Source organism: Ascaphus truei, unplaced genomic scaffold (genome assembly GCF_040206685.1).
Source record: "Ascaphus truei isolate aAscTru1 unplaced genomic scaffold, aAscTru1.hap1 HAP1_SCAFFOLD_739, whole genome shotgun sequence".
NCBI classification, from domain to species: Eukaryota; Metazoa; Chordata; class Amphibia; order Anura; family Ascaphidae; genus Ascaphus; species Ascaphus truei.
The window spans coordinates 122,331-145,991 of NW_027457074.1; the positions used below are offsets into that span (position 1 = coordinate 122,331).

General features: G+C 44.9%; 1 protein-coding gene across 15 annotated transcripts in view; it reads left to right on the forward strand.

Annotated features, from left to right (window-relative positions):
* The window catches only part of LOC142486101 (uncharacterized), a 111,199-nt gene extending 90,364 nt beyond the window's left edge, over positions 1–20,835 (forward strand). For 6 of the 15 annotated variants that reach the window (XR_012798789.1, XR_012798787.1, XR_012798785.1 and 3 more), the window contains 5 exons: positions 7,577–7,706; positions 12,696–12,754; positions 17,839–17,932; positions 18,145–18,238; positions 20,617–20,835. The gene's annotated coding sequence lies outside the window, so the exon portion shown is untranslated. Of the gene's footprint in view, positions 1–3,547; positions 3,653–7,576; positions 7,707–12,695; positions 12,755–17,838; positions 17,933–18,144; positions 18,239–20,269; positions 20,395–20,616 lie in introns of those variants that run through there. The other 9 variants (XR_012798796.1, XR_012798797.1, XR_012798790.1 and 6 more) reach the window with 6 other exon arrangements.
* The last annotated feature ends 2,826 nt before the right edge of the window (positions 20,836–23,661 follow it).

Genomic DNA, 23,661 nt, shown 5'->3' on the forward strand with positions numbered 1-23,661 from the left:
ATTAATATATTGTTTTTAGGGTTCACTTGAGATTGCACCCTTAGTAGAATCACCAGGCAGCTTCAGCACATATTTATATGCACTGCACATATACACTGGTCTAGCGCTAATTTAAGTTATCTTTGTTAACACTATAACAGGCACAATAAAGCCTAATTTTTGTTTCACTTTAAACGGTCTCCATTGCTTACCTCTGCACACGTCTCTTACAGTCATTCTCCCTCCAGCAAATAAAAGAGGTACATGAAGATTTTACAAGGTAGTGTTAGGACCTGCAAATTGGTCATGCCATGACGTTGGCTGCAGGCTTATAACGCTTTGTCCAAATGGTTTAACTAAATGATATGCGTGGAGAGAAGGTAGAGCACTGCTGAAAAAAGGTAGTGAAAATTAAAAATGCTTTAATAGAGATGCATGGTAGCAAAAGCTACATAAAAAGGGTCCTCTAATGCATTTAGCGCTAAATAGCGCTTTATCAAAGAGTGACCTATGTCCCTGCTAATCCACCTTATATGCCAGTCAATGAGGAAGTAATTTCGCGCCAAAAATCAGTCAGAAGGAATCTGACTGAAACTGAGTCCCTGTATGAACTACGGTGGCCTCATAGGGTAGAAATACCTCCGTTTTGAAAAGGCAAAGGCGGAAGTACAATACAAATACACAACTCAATAGTAAATCAATATAAAAAGCAAAAACGAAGCAAGATAACAAAAGATTAGAATATAATAATCAAAGCAATAGATGAAGAAGAGAACAATATACTATACAAAAAAAGAAATCAAGAATAAAAACATAATCTAATTATATTAAACTCTTAATTGATAGATGGGGACATATATAGTTATACCCAACCATGAACCCATCACTCATTGCCTTCCTTTTTGAGGGATTCAAATCAACTTTTGATGGATCTACAGGAGGTCCAATGGAAAACCTCCTATAGTTGGGCCACTATGGACGTCATGTCGCTCTATAGTATCATACAACACAATCAAGGGATTTCTGCTATTCAACATTATCTTCATCTATCCAAATTACCGGTTTCACTTTGCACGTTTTTGATTGAAAGTATAACATTTTTATTAACACACAATTATTTCACTTTTGACTCACAATTTTATTTACAACTAAAGGGCACTGCTATGGGGACTTCATTTGCACCATCTTATGCTAATTTGTTTATGGGCTTCTGGGAATCTATTTTTATTTTTAGTGATCATAACCCTTTTAGAGAGCACATTATTTTCTACAGGCGTTATATTGATGACCTGTTTTTCATTTGGGATGGTGATTTTCTTTCTTTTGAAACTTTCTTTAACACTCTTAATATTAATCAGTATAATCTCACATTTACTTATGATTTTGATATTCAACACATTGCTTATTTGGACATAATGTTGTATATAGATGTCAACAAAATCATTCAAACGGACGTCCAAAGGAAACCTAATTCGCGTAATGCGTTCTTGATGGCTAGCAGTAATTATTCCAGGCCCCTCAAAAAGGGGATTTTGAAGGGGCAATTTTTAAGACTTAGAAGACTCTGCTCCACAGAGGAATCCTTTGATATTCAGGCTGAGGATTTGGTCCATAGATTTCTAAAAAGAGGCTATAATAAGGTTCATATTGTGGAATCTCTTGATGCAGTTAACACTCTTGAACGTGCTGATCTCTTTATTGGTAAAAAGCATTACAAATATAAAGGGAATAGAACCATCATGCCCAAAAAAATGGAGAATAGGGCACCCTTTTTCATTACACAACAGTGTAAGCAGGCAGATTCTATCAGAGGTATCATTCACAAACACTGGCACACCCTTAAATTGGATACAGATTTACATAATGTGGTTAAAGATGGACCAAAATTTGTTTTAAAAAAAGCCAAATCACTGGCAGGTTTTCTGTCACCAAGTCTGTTTCGTTCAAACCATCCACAACATATTTCTAATATACCAAAAGGCTTCTATAGATGTGCTCATTGTGTTGTCTGCCAATATGCCATTCCATTGAAAAGTATCCAAACATTTAAACCTAAAAGGAATATAAAAGTGTCCACATTTATCAATTGTAATTCGAATTTCATTGTGTACATATTGAATTGTGGTTGTGGCAGGCACTACATTGGACGCACCATTAGACCCTTGAAAGTTAGGATAATGGAGCATGTTAGAGGCATAAAAAATCGTACTATTACACATCCAGTGTCACGTCATTTTGCCCATTGTTCTCAGGGGGGTATCCAGAACTTCTCCTTTTCGGCTATTGAGCATGTTCCTCCACCCATTCGGGGTGGTGACAGACTGAACATGCTCAATAGACGAGAGATGTTCTGGATCTTCAGCATGGATTCCCTATACCCGAATGGGATTAATCAAGATTGGGAATTAATACACTTTTTATAAAATTATTTCATTTCTAAGATCAGTCTTAATTTAAGATATAATGTCCTAACATTTATATTTATATTCATGCTAAATGTGAATTAATAGGTGATTTTTCTATTCTTCCACCCTTTAGGGGTTATTTAGTTTGTTATAATATTATTATTAAAGTATTATATTTTACACATTCTAATTATATACCATTTTTGAATCTATTCTATAAATTCACATATTTTGATTCTAGATGTGTTTAGAAAATTCACCAGCTTTGATATTTTTTATACTTATTATATGGTTTATTATTTTTTAGTAAATCTTACATATATACAGTATTCTTATTCTTTGTACTATTTCATATATATACATATGTATTTCTTTAAATATTATGGTTATTATTATTTTTAGTCCTAGTATAAGATTGTTTATTTCTTTTTCTATCTAGTTTAAGATTTGTTTGCATCATTATATATTATTAAGATATTGCTATAAGCAGTGGTTGACAAATCACCAAAAAATCTACTCGCCACACAAAAAAATCTACTCGCCACCTAGTACCAAAAACGTGTGCTGCTTGGGCCAATATTTACTCGCCCGGGGGTTAAATCCACTCGCCCGGCGCGAGCAAATGTATAGGTTTGTCGAACACTGGCTATAAGATATAAAAATAATGGAATGAGTTATGGGTTCATGGTTGGGTATAACTATATATGTCCCCATCTATCAATTAAGAGTTTAATATAGTTAGATTATGTTTTTATTCTTGATTTCTTATTTTGTATAGTATATTGTTCTCTTCTTCATCTATTGCTTTGATTATTATATTCTAATCTTTTGTTATCTTGCTTCGTTTTTGCTTTTTATATTGATTTACTATTGAGTTGTGTATTTGTATTGTACTTCCGCCTTTGCCTTTTCAAAACGGAGGTATTTCTACCCTATGAGGCCACCGTAGTTCTTACAGGGACTCAGTTTCAGTCAGATTCCTTCTGACTGATTTTTGGCGCGAAATTACTTCCTCATTGACTGGCATATAAGGTGGATTAGCAGGGACATAGGTCACTCTTTGATAAAGCGCTATTTAGCGCGAAATGCATTAGAGGACCCTTTTTATGTAGCTTTTGCTACCATGCATCTCTATTAAAGCATTTTTAATTTTCACTACTCAGCCTCCAGCCCTACTTTTTTCAGCAGTGCTCTACCTTCTCTCCACGCATATTTGATCTACACAACGGACGGATGCACGCGTATATGGAGCATAAGGGGTCTATCATGTGAGTCATTTATCTGTATTTCTTACATTGTGACTGTGACTATAGGGTATTTGCATGGCTCCAGCCTTTGGTTCAGGACACCATCCCTCTCCATAGTGAATGCACTGTGAGTCCTTTTATATAGGGGCTGTTTTGTGATTTCATTTTGAGGGTGGTTATATGTGTAACGGCTGGACCCCCCTTGTCTGACCCACCCAATCTCACATTGGCCCGTGTGGTCTAACCGGTCCCCATTACAAGGTCGTGTGTGGTGGTGCACCTGCAAGTAACAGGACTCCCGAGTCTCCCGCTTGGTGTTATTAGGGGATATCATCAGGACAGGTCGCTGAGGTAGTGGGTACGAGTCCAACTTACTTCACGTGCAGCGCCTCCACCTCATCAGGGTCTATGCTTCCGCAGGGAGATGGTCCTGGTGAGGAACTCCTTCTCGGTGGTGACCGCCACTGCAGAGTAATCTCACACTCACACAGTGGGGGTTTCTTTGAACAAGACATCTTTATTGTATGCTTGGATGTAGCAGACTGCCCCATGCAGCTGCCGGCTCTAGCCGCACATCTTTCCGTGCTGTCCCTTTGCCAGGTACGCCCTCCCGTATTGGAGTGGGATTCCCTTTCTCCTAGGGAGATCACTACTGCGCCAGGTCCCTGGACACAGTGTGGCTTAGACAGACTTGATTGGTCACTCTGCTACCGCTAGTTACAGCACTAGGGTCACAAAAGTATTCCTCCAATCCCTTATGCAGGAAGATACATTCTCCCAGATGCTTCTCTGCCAACCTTGCAACACTTTACAACAACAACTAACTGACAGTGTTGTGCCCTTTATACGTCAGGGGGCAGTCGCATCTCTGATGTCACTATCCAGGGACTCAGAGCATACAGCCACTCCCTTCCTTACACAGGGCACCACACCAGGGTGTGAGGGAAAACCTCCATAACTACTGCTGGCAGGCCTGTACTTACCAGGACTTACTGCCAACAGGGAAGATGTATGCAGTCATTATTATGCATGGCTACATATGCTTTCTGTCCATATCAGGCTTTATTTGGGGAGCTATATACCCTGTCACATATATACATTTTTTCATTGATTTGACTCAACCCTTGACTCCTGGGCTATATTGCCTTCATTGCACTATTCTGGGAATTAGAAGCACCATACAGATATTCATTTCTCATCCTTTGCTGTTTAACTAAATGACCCTTACTCATGTACGCAGATTAGCACTGAAATATTGTACTATATGTTTTGTCACTTGGGATGTTGCGCTGGGCATTTCTGATTTTTGAGTTAATAGTAGTGCTAATATCAAGTAAAAGGATAAGTTATAGGCAGCAATTGTATTGAACAATAGGAGGCGTTACAGGGAGCGGTTATACTGTATGTACAATAGGAATTGTTATGAGGGGTTAAAGCAGCGGCGGATTTGAAAATCCGCAACGTCTAGGCACTTAGCTGTGTCAGTCGCCTCCTTGCTGCCGTCCTCTATCTCCTTTGGAACCCCAGGGTCAAATTACGCCACGGACATCATTAACGTGATGGCGCATGGCGTCGCGTTGCCATTGTAAGGCGATGTAATGACGGCATTTGATGTCGCAACCTAGCATTGTCATGGCAACGAGGCGCATGTGACATCACGTTGAAACATCCGCAACGTCATTTGACGCTGGGGTTCCAAAAGAACTATAGGGTGGCGGCAAGGAGACGGCCGACACATGTAAATGCATTCCTATTAGGTCCTGTTGCAGGGTACATGCAACCATACGCGGTTTTCCTTGATAAGGCTTATTTATTGAGCCTTAAAAATGACAGCACACAAAAACAAAACAGCTTCTCTTCAGCATGGAAAAACAAGACAGCTTCTTTTCAGAATGCAGGACACAGACAGTTCATCAAACATGTACTTTGGAAACAGACCTTGTAGCCGTAATCTTTCTTCAGCATTTCACTCCTGTCTCCTGACCAGCTAGCCGGCATGTGTGTACAGTCTGGGGGTTTTAAAACACCTTGATTATGCAGCTTGGACCACTCTTGTCAGGAGCTTCCCACCTGAAAATTAACCTCGTCACTGCTGCACTGCATAGCTACACATACGTCTGCCAGGCATAGAGCTGGTGACGTTCATTCATCCTGTCGCAGGCCCGAAAGGCCCGAGAGCGTGGAAAATGCATTTGGGGGAGGACATTTTTACCACCCCAAAATGTTGCCGCCCTGAGCCCCGGCCTAATGGGAAATCCGCCACTGGGCTAAAGGGAATAATAGGAGGTGTTATAATGAGATAATATAGACCAATAACAGTTATTAGGAGAGGTAACATTGAGCAATAGGAGGAGTTATAGGGAGCTGTTATATGGGGTAATAGGAGGAGTTATATGGGGCAAGAAGAGTTATAGGGAGGCGTTCTATGGAACAATAGGAGTTATTGGGAGTAGTAATATTGAGTAATAGAATGAATTATAGGGGGCAGTTATATGAATCAATGGAAGCAGTTATAGGGAGCTGTTATATGGAGCAAAATGAGGAGTTATAGGGAGGGGTTATATGCAGAAATAGGAGTTATAAGGAGTGGTAAGAAAGAGCAGTAGGAGGAGGTATAGGGTGCAGTTATAGAGAGCAAAAGCAGAAGTTAAAGTGAGCTGTTATACGAAGCTATAGGAAGAGGTTTATAGGGAGCAGTTATATGGAGCAATAAGAGTTAAGTGCTGTGGTTATATTGAGCAATAGGAGCAGTTACAGGGTCATGGTTATATTGAGCAATAGAAGGAGATATACAGTATGAAGAGGTTATATGGAGCAAAAAGGAGTTCTAGGGAGAAGTCAGAGGATTTATAGGGAGTGGTTCTATGGAGCAATAGGATTTATAGGGAGTTGTAACATGGAGCAATAGGAGAAGTTATAATGAGCGGTTATATGGAGCAATAGGATGAGTATCGGGAGTTGTTACATAAAGCAATAAGAGAAGTTATAGGGAAGCGTTATATGGATCAATAGGAGGGGTTATATGGATCAATAGTGGTAATAGAGAGTGATTATATTGAGGAATAGGAGGAGTCATAGGGATGGGCTATATGTAACAATAGGAGGAGTCGTATGGAACAATAGGAATTATAGGAGTGTTTATATAGAACAATATGAGTTATTAGGAATGGTAATATAGAGCATTAGGAGGCGTTATAGTTTGCTCTTATGCCGAGCAATAGGAGAAGTTATAGGGAATGGCTATATGGAGCAATAGGGCGTCGTCATATGGAGCAATATAAGCAGTTAAAGGGGCAACGCTATATGGAGCAAAAGGAGCTATAGGGTGTAATTATACGGTGCAATAAGGGGGGGTTATATGGAGCAATAAAAGGAATTATAGGGGAATAGTAGAAGTTACAGTGATGTGGTGTTCGGAGAATTAGGAATTATAGGGAGTGGTTATATGAATCAATATGAGCAATTATAGGGAACAGCTATAGTGAACAACATGAGGAGTTATAGGGAGTAATTATATGGAGGATCTTGAAGTTATAAGGATGGGTTACAGTATATGAAACAGTAAGAGCTATAGAAATTGGTTATATGGAACAGAAGTTATAGGGAGGTGTTACATGCAGTAAAAGGAGGAGATATAGGGAGGAATTACATGGAGTAATACAGTAGGAGGAGTTATAGGGAGGTTATATGGAGCAATAAGAGGAGTTATAGGGAGAGGTTATATGGAGCAATAGGAGGAGTTATAGGGAGAGGTTATATGGAGCAATAGGAGGAGTTATAGGGAGAGGTTATATGGAGCAATAAGAGGAGTTATAGGGAGAGGTTATATGGAGCAATTAGAGGAGTTATAGGGAGAGGTTATATGGAGCAATTAGAGGAGTTATAGGGAGAGGTTATATGGAGCAATAGGAGGAGTAATGTAACTTTTGGAATGTTATGTTTTAGAAATAACGCAGTGTGACACAATTCAAATTGAGGAGGAAATTGAAGGAAATTCAAAGAAAGAAGAAAGGAACAGGATGGAGGAAAGATGAAGGACGACGAGGTGCAGGATGGAGGAGGACTATTTAATCTGGTAAGGCCGGCCAATCATATCAACAGGTAACTCACTGGTCCTTAAATACCAGACTAACAGAAATATAACATAAACCGATATCAAGTGCAATAGTAAATTGCAACAGGGAAGAGGGTAAGGCATAACTGCGAAGACCAACAGGAGCTGCAAACTCAGAACTTTGCTCTGTGACTCCCTATTGTAACTGCAGCCATGGTGACTCAGCCCGTCCGGAGGCGCGCTGAGGCTAAGGGAAAGCGGGTGCTTTCCCTGGCCTTAGACCGCGCTCCGTCCGGGGGCGTGTCGGGGGGGGAGGGGCGCTGTGACTTCACGGAGCTGGTACGCCCTCATTGGGTGAACCGCTCACGTAACCGGCGCTGCGCTCCCTTGAGAGCTTGAAACTAAAAATTGAATAAGACCTACGCTTCCGCACGCTTGCGGAAGCGTTGGCGAGCCCCTGCTAAAGCCGCTCTCATTGCGGCTGCAGGGGCTCACTGGTAAGTGAGAGCGTGCCTCAGCACGGGCGCTGACCATGCCGAGGCCTTATAAAGCAAGTTGCCAGTACCCAAAATGGCCACAGTGAGCAGAAAGGGCAGGAGAGACAGCAAACCTGGACATAGTGAAAACCCGGCATGGATCGAGCAGAATCCTTACACTTTCACATGTACACTTATTAGTGAGTGCTGTAATATTCTACAAGCGTAAACTTTCACACGTACACTTATTAGTGAATTATGTAATATTCTATACGCCAAATACTTTCACACATACACTTATTAATGAGTTATGTAGTATTGTATAAGCGTATACTTTCATTTGTACACAGGGCCACAGACGGATTTTTTGCGGGACCCACGACTAGAGTTATGAGCCCCCACTTCCGTGTCGGCGGTCTTACACGCCCCTCCATTGCACACCTCGATTCCCTGCTCCTCTATTTCCCCCCTTCTTCCCATGTATGTCTCTCCCCTCCCTCTCACTCTTAACTTCTCTCTTCCTCACTTTCCACCCCCCCCCCCCCCCATACCAAAAATCCTCACCCACCCCCCAAATACAAAAAACCTTCCCACCCTCCACCCCCCCCTATATATATATGTAGCCAGGGTCCCCCTCTGGGCTTTTCCCTTGTTCCCCTCACTTCCGCTGCGTGCGGGAAGTCGGAAATGTTCGGCAGGCGCTGGTGGTGCGAAGGGGGGATTGCCGGAGGCTCCGGTGGCTCTCTGCATGGCGCCGCCATGTTTGCCATGCGAGCGCCTGCGCAGTGGGAGTTGCGGCTGCCATTGCAGTTGGCGCATGCGCTGTACGCTACGCGCATGCGGTGGCCATGCTCTGCGGGGACTACAACTCCCAGCAGCCACTGGGGCTGCAAGCACACATGATCAGACACAGCCAATGGAGCTGCCACAATCCCCTGCGGCTAGAGTTGTTACATTTGGCGTGCTGGGGACCAAGGAGTTGGAGCGGGGATACCATCAGTGTAGGGGTCTGGGGCCCCCGTACTAGGCCAGATTACCCCCAGTAGGCCCCAGCTAGGCCCCGACTCAACTCAGCTTGTGGTTACTACAGGGACAGGCCAATAAGATAGGGACACTGCCTCTGTAGCATTTAAAGTTAGGGACACACTCAGGACGTGGCTGCATCCTGATTACATGTGGTCTGGGACTAGACACCTGCTGCACAGAGACTATCATCACGGTGGGACCCTCCAACCGGATACCACCCCAAGCGGAGGCGGACTCATCACAGACCTTCATCGCTGGATAAGCGGATCCAATCTACCCTGTTGTTGTCGGCGCGTCCGGGTGCTGAAGCACCCGGCAGGTACCTAAATACGCCAAGTGCACCAACCGTACATTTATTCTAAGGGGCAGCGCTGTCTCACACATGGGGATGGGTGCGGGACACTAAGGACACGTGTGGGGAACATGGTGGTGGTGGTGGGTACGGCCGTGCATGGCTTGGAGGGTAGCTGTATCTTATTAGCATTTAGTAGAAACCAGTAAGATATACATGTGTTGCAGTAAAAGTTATTATTATAATCTATGTGTTATTATTATTGGCTCCTGTGAGGGGCTCCTCCCACTACGTTGGGATCCTATGCAGGTGGAGGCGCTGCACCGAGACGTTAAGTATATCACCCCAGGCTCCCAGTGGCGGACGCTTAGGCCCTCTGTGAGCCAACCGGTAGCGGCAGCAACGGTAGCCTTCCAGTTTAGGGGGAAACAGGGCTACATTTGGAGGTGCTGCTGAGATTCAGACCTGATGTGCCCGAACTTAGTCACTAAATGATGTCGCTCGCCCTATCATTACCTTCCCGCCAGGAGGTTTATGAATGTGCGTTGAAGAGACAAGTCCTGCCTCAACAGACGCTTGCTGTTGGACAGGTCCCCGCTAACACCTCCACCTATGACATATGCCTCTTACTGGGTCAGTACTCAGGCCTACGAGATGCAAAACTCCTAGGCCGCCGCACAGAAGCAGACTGAGTGTGGTGCCCAGTTTTAGTGATTGGGGAACAAGATTTAATAGAAGAAGGCCCATCCAACTTTTGGCTCCATGGAGCACTCAGTAACGGGTGTCCCATTATCTACTCCGAAATGCCTGTAAAATCAGAACCCTGTAGTTCTCACACGGACTTGCAATAGGTTGCTATGCGACTGTCTCCCTCGCCCTCAGAGAGCCTTTGTGGAGACGATGCTGTGTCATAGCCTGTTCTAACTGCCGCTCGAGTATGGGTAGCCCCAGTTCCTTCCGTGCCGTCGACATACAAATGTTGGCAAAAGCCATACAGCAGCTGGGAGTCACCAAGACCCAATCCCGTCCCTCGCAGCAATATTATAAGCTGAAACTTTTCAGGGATAAAACCTACTCCCGCAGGCGAAGAGACCTTCGAAGCCTGGAAGGACTCCACATTGCAAGTTCTGGAGGAATGGTCCTGCCCAGACACTGTCTTTTTACGGAGGATAATGGAGTGTCTTGAGACCTCCCGCATCTACAATGATGAAGATGTACAGAGATCAGCATACCGAGGTCAAGGCGCAAAAGCTGATGGCTTCATGACACGGACCTATGGCGTGGAAGACTATGAAAGTGAGCTGTGGTCCAAGTACTATCATCTTTGCCAAAAAGAGGGGGAAGACCTACCAAATTTATTCAGCGGATCCAGCTGGTTTTCTGGGACCTACGCTCTCACAAAATCATGAAAGCCTGCGAAGTAAATGAGTTCCGCCGAAAATAATTCGTGTGAGGGAATATTGTTATAATGATTTGATGCTCCTTACTACAAGATGAGCCTCCTACGGTGGAAGATCTACTGAGGGTGGTGAAAGGGCATGATTCTTATACGTATCTGCACGCCCCTAACAAACTGAAAGAATCATGTAAGGAAGAGACCAAGGAAGCAAAGGCCTCGAGGCCTAAAGAGGCGAAAGGTGCCGAAGATATCTTTCTTCCCGCCTTGCTGGATACCAGGTCCCAGGTGACCATCTACCGGCCCATCTATGATAAATATCTTAATCATCTGTCCTTGCAGTCGGCAGACAAGATGAAGCTGTGGGGTCTGAGTAAAGAGGACTACCCCATTGAAGGTGTGGTGCAATTACGAATGGACATACCTCAGTAAAACACGAACAAGAGCCATCCCATGGAAGTGGAGGCCCTGATATGTCCTGAGCCCGGTCATATACCCAGTCACTCACTTGGAAACCAGGGCGCATGTAAACGCCGCTACCGTGCGAGATGAGCCTGCTGGGTTACAGTTTGATTTCGGGGAATCGACCCTGTCAGAAGACTGGAAGAGACGGCTAAGTGCCCAGCTGGAGGAACGCCAAGAGGTGTTCTCCACTAGTGAGATGGACGTAGGCTGCAGCAAGAACACCCAGCACACGATTCGTCTGAATAATACCGCTCCCTTCCATGAGCGGTCCAGACGTATCGCCCCCAGAGATGTAGAGGACGTGAGAAATGTCCTAAATGAGATTGAGACAGCAGGCATAGTGACCGAATTTCCGAAGTCCCTACGCCTCTCTGATTGTGGTGGTACGAAAGAAAAATGGGTCCGTTCGCCTCTGCGTGGACTACCGAACCCTGAACAGGCGTACCATACCTGATAGTACACTCTGCAGCGGATAGAGGAGATCCTCAATGCGCTGACGTGAAGCCAGAAATTCAGCGTGCTGGACCTGAGATTCAGGTACCCATGAGCTTTGAAGACCAGGAGAAGATGGCGTTCGTCTGCCCCCTCGGGTTCTATCAGTTTACCCGAATGCCCCAAGGCATTTTTGGAGCTCCAGTGACTTTCCTGTGGCTGATGGAGAAGACCATTGGGGATATGAATCCTCGCGAGTGTCTGGTCTATCTCGGTGACATAATTGTGTTCGGAAGAACTCTCGAAGATCACGAGGACCGCCTCCTGAAGGTGTTAGTTAGACTGGGCAAAGAAGGCCTGAAGCTATCCCTGGACAAGTGCCGGTTCAGCTATTACTTCAGATACATAAGCTACAGTATATTTTAAGTACACTTCCTAACACAATAATAGGCTCAATCCTATATTAGCAACTCCAATAAGGAGCCATTATTGCCTTGATCATATGTAATTTGGACTGGCTTATGTAGGCTAATATCATCCTAAACATTGCTCACATTAGCACATTGCTCACTCTAGCACTTCAATAGACGGCAGCATTTTGGTGTTTGTCTTTCGTCGGTTAGTTACTCCGTTATTTTAATTTACCTATTAAAAGATCATTTTTATCTATCACCATTTCACCACTGAGGGGGATTGAGTGCCCACAACTGGGGTGGCTTTTTCCTCCCCTAATCTAGCTATTAGGCCCAGGTCCTGCCTCAGCTCACATTCATATGAGTGGGAGTAAAGCATGCTAAAGCTTAGCACACTTTTGTGTATCTGGGTCATAGTGAGTTCTCTTCTAACTCCCCTGGCCCTGCGGCCAAAAGTGTGCTATAAATTCTTGTTGATGTGCTTGTTTTAACCATTTTAACTCTTTTTAGCATGAATAAGAAAAAGCCTGATGATGAAGAGAACGGCATACCATCTTCCAGCCCAAGAGGTAACACAAATATGATGCTGTATTTTACAGTTCAACTGCTCCTAAAAGAGAGATTTTAATCCTGGGTCTATAAAACCCCATACAGTATATTAGGATCATTTGCTCATATTTTGTGTGTCAGTTTGGGATTTGGGGATGAGTTAGAGGGAAACGTTTATCCAATATGAGGAGTTATAAAGTGCAGTTATAGGGAGCGGTTATATGTACAATAGGAGTTATAGGGAGCGGCTATATGGAGCAATAGGAGGAATTATGGGGAGGGATTATATGGAATCATAGGAGTTATAATGAGCGGTGGACCAACAGGAGTTATAAGTAGTGTTAATATCGAGTAAAAAGATTAATTATAGGCAGCAGTTATATAGAACAATAGGAGGCGTTATAGGGAGCGGTTATACTGTATGTACAATAGGAATAGTTATAATGAGGCGTTAATGCAGCGGCGGGTTTGAAAATCCGCAACTTCTAGGCATTTAGCTGTATCAGTCGCCTCCTGGCTGTCGCCCTCTATCTCCTTTGGAACCCCAGGGTCAAATGATGCCACGGACGTACATCATCAACATGATGGCGCATGGCGTCGCCATGGTAACGCGATGTAATGACGGCGTTTTATGTCGCAACCTCACATTGCCATGGCAACAAGACACCATGTGACGTCACGTTGGAACATACGCTACGTCATTTCACACTGGGGTTACAAAAGAACTATAGGGCGACAGCAAGGAGGCGGCCGACACATGTAAGTGCATTCCCATTAGGTCCGAGAGCGCAGCAAATGCATATTGGGGCAGGCATTTTTACCACCCCAAAATTTTGCCGCCCCCGGCCTAATGGGAAATCCGCCACTGGCCTAAAGGGAATAATAGGAGGTGTTATAATGAGAGACGGTATAGACCAATAACAGTTACTAGGATAGGTAACATCGAGCAATAGGATGAGTTATAGGGAGGGGTTATATGGAACAATAGGAGTTATTGGGAGAGGTAATATTGAGCAATAGGAGACGGTGTAAGGTGCACTTATGCAGAACAATAGGAGAAATGATAGGGAGAGGTTATATGGAGCATTAGGAGGCGTTAAAGGGAATGGCTATATAGAGTAATAGGGCGTCATTATATGGAGCAATATAAGCAGTTAAAGGGGCATCACTATATGGAGCTAAAGGAGGAGATTATAGGGTGCAATTATACGAAGCAATAGGGAGAAGTTGTATGGAGCAATAAAAGGAATTATATGGAGAAATCGTTGGGAGTTACAGGGAATGCAGTATATGGAGAATTAGGAATTATAGGGAGTGGTTATATGGATCAATATGAGCAATTATAGGGGCTACAGCGAACAACAGGAGGAGTTATCGAGAGTAGTTATATGGAGGATCTGGAGAAGTTATAGGGATGTGTTACAGTATATGGAACAATAGGAGCTATAGTCCATCCTTTATATGGAGGATCTGGAGAAGTTATAGGGATGGATTACAGTATATGGAACAATAGGAGCTATAGTCCATCCTTTATATGGAGGATCTGGAGAAGTTATAGGGATGGGTTACAGTATATGGAACAATAGGAGCTATAGTCCATCCTTTATATGGAGGATCTGGAGAAGTTATAGGGATGGGTTACAGTATATGGAACAATAGGAGCTATAGAAATTGGTTATTTGGAACAGTAGAGAAGTTATAGGGAGGGGTTACATGCAGTAAAAGGAGAATATATAGGGAGAAGTTACATGGAGTAATACAGTAGGAGTTATAGGGAGAGGTTATATGGAGCAATAAGAGGAGTTATAGGGACCTGGATGAGGCCAAGCAGCTCATGACAAGCCGGTACCTTGAAATGGTGCAAGGATCGATCCCGATTCTATCCGGTTTATGAACCGGAGAGGAGGAGCTGCGCAATCTACGGCTCCAGTTACATGGAGTAATATAGTAGGAGAAGTTATAGGGAAAGGTTATATGGAGCAATAGGAGGAGTTATTGGGTGAGGTTATATGGAGCAATAGGAGGAGTTATTGGGTGAGGATATATGAAACAATTAGAGGAGAAATGTAACTGATAGAATGTTATGCTTTAGAACTAATGAAGATGGATGAAATTGAAATTGGGAAAGAGGAGATGGATGGGAAAGAGAAAGCTACAGAGCAAAAAGAGAGAGTGTGGAAGAAGCAGAAGAAGAAGAGATGGGGGAGGTAGTTCATGAACTGAAGATAGAAGAGAGAGTGGGCGAAAATGAAGGAAAGGAAGAAAAGAAAAAAAGGGAAAACATGTAAAATGGTTGGATGAAAAGAAGGGGGAAAAGAGCAGGAGGGGGGAAAAGAGGATAAGGGAAAAACTGAAGGAGTTTAACAAAGAAAAACTAAGAGAAACTAAGTAAAAAGACAAGAGAACACTCTAGCACAGGGGTGGGCAACCTATTTTTCAATGTAGCCACAGGGGTGGCGAATTAGAAGTGAAAATAGCCACACCATGTAAATATTGAGGTATTATGTTGCGCATTCGTCATCATCTCATCATTATCATCATCTAATTTCCCCCCTCATCATCATCATATCTCATTTCCCCCCCAGCATCATCATATCATCTTCTCACCACCCTCATCATCATCTCATTTCACCTCCCCCTCATAATCCTCTCATTTCACCCCCTCCCCTCATCATCTAATTTCCCCCCTCATCATCTCATTTCCCATCATGCCCCCCACCCCAATTTCATGATCATCTCGAGCCAGCTTCTTACCTTGCCTAGCACAGCACCGAAACGGGAGTCTGTGGCACAGTCGCTGCCGTGGTGTGTGCTCGGCCCCCACTGTTCTCTCATTTGTTCTTTCTCCACCACTCACCTCCCTTCCTCCGTCCGTGGCCCGTCCCCTCTGCACTAGCGCCGTCACTGCCGGCGTACTCGCACTTGCCAAGGGGATCGCGCTTCCTGCGGGACTCGCGTTTGCCCCCCACACTTCCCATTACACTGGGAAACTAAAATTCGCCACACTTTGATTGCCAATTCTCCACAAGTGGCGAATGGCGACAGGGTTGCCCACCTCGGCTTTAGAAATAAAATAACGAGTGGGAAACAATTCAAATTGGGGAGGAAATTCAAAGAAAGAAGAGGAGGAGCAGGATGGAGGAAAGATGCTGTTGGAGGAGGAGGAGTTTGATTGATAAGAAACGTGAGAAAAAACAACAAACGAGAGAAGAAAAAAAACGCCTAACGACGAGAGAGAAAAAAAACGCCTAACGACGAGGAAAAAAAAACGCCTAACGACGAGAGAACTGTAGGAGCTATAGAGGTTGGTTATATGGAACCGTAGAGAAGTTATAGGGAGGTGTTACCAATACTGAGCCCGAAGGGTCTGCAGAGACTCCTGTTTCAATAACTGAAAGTAATCAAGACCCTTTGGAGGGAACCTCCACCGATTCCACCGGATACTGGTGGGCACCTCCTGAAGGAGCACCGAGTAATGGGCCTGAGCCTGAAGTCCCCTCACCTGCGGCTTCAACAAGTCGCCCCCTCGACCCCAAAAGTCGCAGTTTCGTGCCCAATAGAGACTTTGTTCAATCAAGCAGAGACTTTGTTCAGCCCGATTCACCCATTATGAGAGAGTCAGGGCCTCAAGCTCTAGATCATCTCTCTTACGACGAAGCTACAGTACAGAGACTGAGACTCGCAGGAGTCAGAGTGAGGCGCCCTCCCACTAGAATGGCTTACGATCAGTTAGGGGCACCCCACTATGAGTCTCAGCAGCCAGCTCAAGCTAAGCTGGCCTCGGTTATAAATATGTTTACGTAGTTATGTAATCTGGTTTAAAGTGCATTTGATAAGTTGTACATATTATGCCTTGCATTTATATTGTGTAAACTTATTTTGTTTTACGCTGTTCCCAAGCGGGGACGTTGGTATTTTTCACCAGGGGGAGGATCTAGCCAAGGTCCCCCTCTGGGCTTTACCCTTGTTCCCCTCACCTCCGCTGCATGCGAGAAGGTGCGCGTGCTCAGCAGGTGCTGGTTGTGTGAAGGGGGGCTGCGGGTGGTTGCGACGGAATCGCCGGAGGCTCTTGCGGCTCACTGCAAGGCGCTGCCATGTTTGCCGTGCGGGCGCATGCGCTGAGGGAGTCACAGCAGCCATTGCAGTTAGCGCATGCCAGTACGTAGTAGTGATAGTAGAGGGTGACATGGTGTAGTGATAGTAGAGGTGGCATGGTGTAGTGATAGTAGAGAGGGCATGGTGTAGTGATAGTAGAGGGTGACATGGTGTAGTGTTAGTAGAGGGAGACATGGTGTTGTGATAGTAGAGGGTGACATGGTGTAGTGATAGTAGAGGGGGCATGGTGTAGTGATAGTAGAGGCATGGTGTAGTGATAATAGAGGCATGGTGTAGTGATAGTAGAGGCATGGTGTAGTGATAGTAGAGGAGGCATGGTATAGTGATAGTAGAGGAGGCATGGTATAGTGATAGTAGAGGAGGCATGGTATAGTGATAGTAAAGGGGGCATGGTGTAGTGATAGTGGAGGAGGCATGGTGTAGTGATTGTAGATGGGGCTTGGTGTAGTGATTGTAGAGGGGGCTTGGTGTAGTGATTGTAGAGGGTGACATGGTGTAGTGATAGTAGATGGGGCATGGTGTAGTGATAGTAGAGGGTGACATGGTGTAGTGATAGTAGAGGGGCATGGTGTAGTGATAGTAGAGGAGGCATGGGTACATTTAGCAAAACAATTGGTGACGGGGAGTGTAACATATGCTGTAGATTCTGTGGAATTTAATCATTTTATTCATCCTATGTGACCTAATTACAGTGACTTGTTTAATGGATTAAAGGGTCAGTCCTACTAATGAGCAAAGTGACCTAATGACAGTGATGTGTTTAATGCATTAAAGGGTCAGTCCCAGGTAGGAGCAAAGTGACCTAATGACACTGACGTGATTAAAGGGTTAAAAGGTCAGTCTCACGTAGGAATCCCTCACCTGTGCTGCTGGGCCACCTTGTGCGCTGAAGGGTTAAATCCCATATCCCATTTACCCAATATCTGTTGGGGGGGAAGTGGGGTGCATTGCTCACAGGTAATAACCAAGATTTTTCTTCTTTATACAGTGATCACCTCAAAGATTAAAATGCTTCTCCTTATTAGTGTGCTCGGAGCAGTGGCTATCACATCAGCCCTTTTGGCATATATAAATTAAGACCGGTAAGTTATGTAATATTGTATATGCGTATAGTTTCACACGTACAATATTAATGAGTTATGTAATATATATATATATATATATACATATATATATATATACACTAAAAACGATGTTTGTCTGTGGGTTTGTGCGCGCTCTCCGATTGGCTGACTGCGGGGGAGGGGGGTGCATTGCTCACAGGTAATGACCAAGATTTTTCTTCTTTATACAGTGACCATGTCAAAGATCAAAATTATACTTATTTGTAGCTTGGTAGCAGCTCTGGCCATCACATCAGCCCTTTTAGCCTACATAAATTACTACTGGTAAGTTATGTAATATTCTATAAGCGTATAGTTTCACTCGTACACTTATTAATGAGTTATGTTTGTATGTATATATACACACTCTGGTCGACAAATCACCAAAAAAATCTACGCGCCGAACAAAAAAATCTATTCGCCACCTATCAGATAAGGCAGTTGGCCCTCCAATAGGTGCTGGGAAGCCACAGGTGCACGTCCCATATAGAGAATGTAGTTATACGTTACCGTTCCAAGGATTGTTAAACAAGAGACAGCACTCAATGTTGAAAAATCACTTTGATTTTCAACATTGAGGGCTGTCTCTTGTTTACCAATCCTTGGAACGGGTACGTGTACGTGTATATATATATATATATATATATATATATATTTGTCTCTCCTTGTGTGTTTTGTATATATATATATATATATGTGTGTATATATATATATGTATATATATATATATATATGTATATATATGTATGTATATATGTGTATGTATGTATGTATATATATATATATATATATATATATGTATGTATGTATGTATGTATATATATATATATATATGTGTGTGTGCATATATATGTATATATACATATACTGTACCATACCCCCTCCCCCTCAACACAGCTCCGGGCATGACACACACACAGTGATACACACACACACTGTGAGACACGTCCTCGGGCACCCAAAACAACTGCAGTGAGGATGCCGCAGCCTCGCCCCCCCCCCCCCCCCCCCCCACCGGGGGACACCAGCCCCCTCCGTCCATTCTCCGAGCTCCCACCGGTCCAGAAGGCGCCTCTCTCCAATCTGGGCGCTCCGCCCGATCGGTCCCGGGCGTGGGGTGCGCTGCCGTGCGAGCCGGCGTCGGGAGGGCGGTGAGCCGCCCGAGGAGCAGCCGCGGTCCCGGGCGTGGGGGGCAGAGGATGCATCGCATGGCACCCCGGAGCATGCGTGAGCCGGCGTTGGGAGGACAGTGAGCTGGCCGAGGTGCGGGAGCAGCCGCGCGTGTGTGCACCGCCAGGCCGCTGGACGGCTTGGAGCACACGTGCAACACGCAGGTGACGGGGGCACCGGGGAAAGGGAGGAGGAACCGACACGGGGCAGTGGGGGGGGGAGTGACACCCGGGGGCAATATCCGGTGGGGGTGATACCCGGGGGCAGGGGGACTCAGCAGGAGACAGAACAGGAGGGAGAGGGAGAAGAAGAGAGTGGCCAGGCGGTGGTGCGAGGAGGAGGAGGGCCGGTCGAGGCCACAGAAGCAAGCCAATGAGAGTGGAGCGAGCAACGGAGCAATCTGATTGGCCAGAGGCTGAGTGACAGACCAATCAGATTGCCCCTAGACACAGGGAGACACAGGACGGACATACAACGGTTTCCAAAATCTATTATATATATATAGATAGATGTGTGTGTGTGTGTGTGTGTGTGTGTGTGTTCAAATGGAAATATTACTGTATGTTCATTAGCATGTCTTAGACAGGTCTGCAACCCCACCTTTCACCATTATCAACCAGCACTTCCACTGCAGCAAGGGATTCTGGGAAATGACATGCAAATGAGCACACAGTGCCACCTTTTGCTTCAAAACCATTTTTAACCTGGTTCCCTACAGGCTTAAGCTTGCTGCATGGTCACAGCTTTGAGCACAGCCAGGGTAAAGATGCATAGCCCGTAAACCCACCCACAGACAACCATTTCGACCTTGATGGGTCTCATCAGTGTGGGGTTGGTTATATCGGCTATGCAAAAATGAAGCAATGAGGATGGGGTTTACCATACTTGGTTAAGTTATGGGGGGTAAAAAAAGTGACAAAAACCTTCCACTGCAATATAGCAAATGGAAATATTACTGTATGCTCATTTGCATGTCTTAGACAGGTCCGCAACCCCAACTTTCACCATTATCACCCAGCACACAGCACTTCCACAGCAGCATACAGTAAATGAGCATACAGTGATATTTCCATTAGAGGCGTTATAGGGAGAGGTTATATGGAGCAATAGGAGGAGTAATTTAACTGATGGAATGTTATGTTTTAGAAATAACAACATAGGGTGAAATGAAAATCGAGCAGGAAAGTGGAGGAGGACAATCAAACAAAGAAGAGGAGATGGAGCAGGATGGAGAAAAGATGGACAGTAGGAGCTATAGAAATTGGTTATATGGAACAGTAGAGTAGTTAAAGGGAGGTGTTACATGCAGTAAAAGGAGAAGATATAGGGAGGCGTTAGATGGAGTAATACAGTAGGAGTTATAGGGAGCGGTTATATTAAGCAATAAGTGGAGTTATAGGGAGCGGTTATATGGAGCAATAGGAGGAGTTATAGGGAGAGGTTATATGGAGCAATAGGAAGAGTTATGTAACTGATGGAATGTTATGTTTTAGAAATAACGACATGGGACAAAATGAAAATCGAGGAGGAAAGTGGAGGAGGTAATTCAAAGAAAGAAGAAGAGGAGGAGCAGGATGGAGGAAAGATGGAGATTAATTAATAAGAAACCAGAGAAAAGAAGAAAACGAGAGAGAGAAAAAAACCAGTAGACTGTGACCTGTTCCAGTAGATTGTTACCGTAAATTAAAAACCTGTGTTCCATCGCTGCTTTACGGCTGTGTGAGCCTCTTCTACTGTTATTGTGATGTCTTCGACTATGGCTAAGGTCTTGCTGTGGACGGCGGCACGCGTGGGCCACCAGCACCTTGCCTCCAGTCTGGAGGTCCCCGCTGGCTACTTACGATATGGCTGACTGCGTGCTGTGACGCATCAGCCGGCCGAAGCTACAAGCTTCTGGTGATTAAAGGGCTGTCGCGTCACGTGGTGCACGAGTCAGCCAATGAGTGTATTATAGTATATGTAACTTTAACAATGCTAGGTAAAATCCATCATTGAATCCTGTCTCATTTAACCCTTAATTACATTAAGCTTTCACACCTAGGCAAGGAAACACCCTGTGTAGGATAAACATTTGTTTGAATGGCGTCACATGTGCTAATTAAGCAGGCTGAACCTAATTGTCAGGTGACTTGCTAGGCCCATATAACCCCAGATAGAACAGCTTTAGTCTGCATGCAGCACATCTCCAAGTAGCACATTGTAAGTAGATGAAGTTTAAAAGGAAGTTCAAAAGACGTGGACAACATCTACTGGCCCTGATTCCTGCATTTCAACTACGCAGGAAAGGAGGATATCATCTATCCCAGACTACACATCTCGGCACGTTACTATTGCTGTGATGCCGCCTTTACTATTTTTATTTGCTGTGACCTCACTTCTCAAATTATGCACTTCCTTCCACCAGCCTCCTTTTGTCGCCAACTCTATTCATACCCCTGTATATCTCCATCTCTCCTTCCTTCACCACTTCTCAGTTCACATGAACTCCTTTCTTACCTGCGCCTTCTGACACTACATAGCTATATTGCCTGCACTAAATCACACCCCTACAAATCATCCTCACACATCCTCTTTCTATCCATGTTTCTCCTCCTTGCTTCTGGGGATATCTCGCCTAATCCTGGTCCCTGCCTTATTGTCACGCTGTGCTGCCCGCAGACAAGACTAACCCCCAGTACTGAGGTGGAGAGTGAGTAACCACGCACCCGCAGTAGTGAGGGTGTGCTCGGAGTGTGGATTTGGTATCGTGGCCAAGGCCAGGGATACAAGGAACTTGTCGTAGTACTTGCCAAATCTGGGCGTAGAGAAGGTACGGTAGGGAAGTCCGAAGCCAAGGGTCGAGGGTAGGTCCAAGTCGTAGGGGTCCGTGAGCTGAGTTCGAGGGGTCCGGGAGGTAACTGAGGTTGAGAAGAAGCCAGGGTCATGGAGCCAGAGAAGGTAGGGAGACAAGCCGGTTCGGTAACGAAAGAGGGAGCTGGGCACAGTATCCAACAGCACAAGGCAAACGAAACTATGCAGAGCGAGGATGTATTGGAGCCACGGGTAATAAAGCCCGGAGAGCCAATCAGAGGAGGGGGCAGAGCAGAGGTGATCCAAGGAGCTCTCTGTGATAGGGTTGATGGTGATGAGCAGGTTTGCTGCAGGTGAGCGGCAGGGAGGCGTGAGCCCGAGTCCTGGGACAGATGGTGGGTGGAGCTACACGGCCGGTGAAGTGAATAAATTAAGCTGTGTGATGCACGCCCTTTAAAAGGAGCGGACGCGCGTCCAGTGGTAGAGTCGGCGGCGTATGCAAGAGCCATGCGGAAGCATGAGGGGGGGTGCTCCACGACGCAGAGCAGAAGCAGAGGAAACCGCAGCTACCCGGACAGGTAGGGAAGGGCAGTGCCGAGGGCGGCGTGTGCCCTGATTCCTGACACTTATTTCTACATCCTCTTGTCCTCATCTGCCTGATGCAACTTCTACTCCTTGTGGTGTCAACCCATCTAACCTCATACCCATCCCCTGCCACCCTCCTTCCTCTCTCCCATTCTCCTGTGCCCTTTGGAATGCTCGCTCCCTTTCTAACAAGTTCCTCTCTGTGCATAACTTCTTTCTCTCTCACTCTGCTCCTATTTGCTATAACTGAGACTTGACTCACTCAGTCTGACTCTGCTCTGGAAGCTGCCCTCTCTTATGCTGGCCTTTCTTTCTAAAAACAGAGAACATGAAACACAGACAGAGCTTAGTGCACATCCAGTGAAACCTATACACGGTACAGTGCCTAAATATATATGTATAGATATCTATTAAGTAAAATGGTCTTTTAGTTTAACATTTTGGCCAAAGTGTTGTAAGCCCCTGAGCCACTACACGGCAGACCACATCTCAAGGGTCCCTAACACTAATATCAATTATTAATAACCTGTGCATTACCAGGAAGAATGATTTATAATACATCTGTCAAAATTAGTTGCATAGTTCTATGTCTGACTGAAGCTTTTATTAACCTGTACATTACCAGGAAAAGCACTCTTAGATTTGTCACAATCATACTGCAAGCAAGCAAGTTCCCCTGAGAGTGTGAGATGCTATGGAATACAGGTTAATAAAAGCTTCAATCAGACTTGGAACCACTTGAGATGTGGTCTGCCGTGTAGTGGCTCAGGGGCTTACAACACTTTGGCCAAAATGTTAAACTAAAAGACCATTTTATTTAATAGATATCTATACATATATATTTAGGCACTGTACCGTGTATAGGTTTCACTGGATGTGCACTGAGCTCTGTCGGTGTTTCATGTTCTGTCTCTGGTTTTAAATATATATCGCCATGCTCCGTAGCACTCCTCTGTGACACCTATATGCTTATATATATGTTGTGGTTATTTTGGGTGTTCAATATGAGCTTGCAGGTGTCCTGTGGGCCTTTCTTACTCCCACACTCCGCGCCCTGATGGCAGGGGTGGAGGTGTGGGGCTCCTGCTCCTCTCTCTGCCGCTACCATACCCTTCCTATTCCTCCCTCTCTTGCATTTCCCTCCTTTGAGGCTCACACTGTCC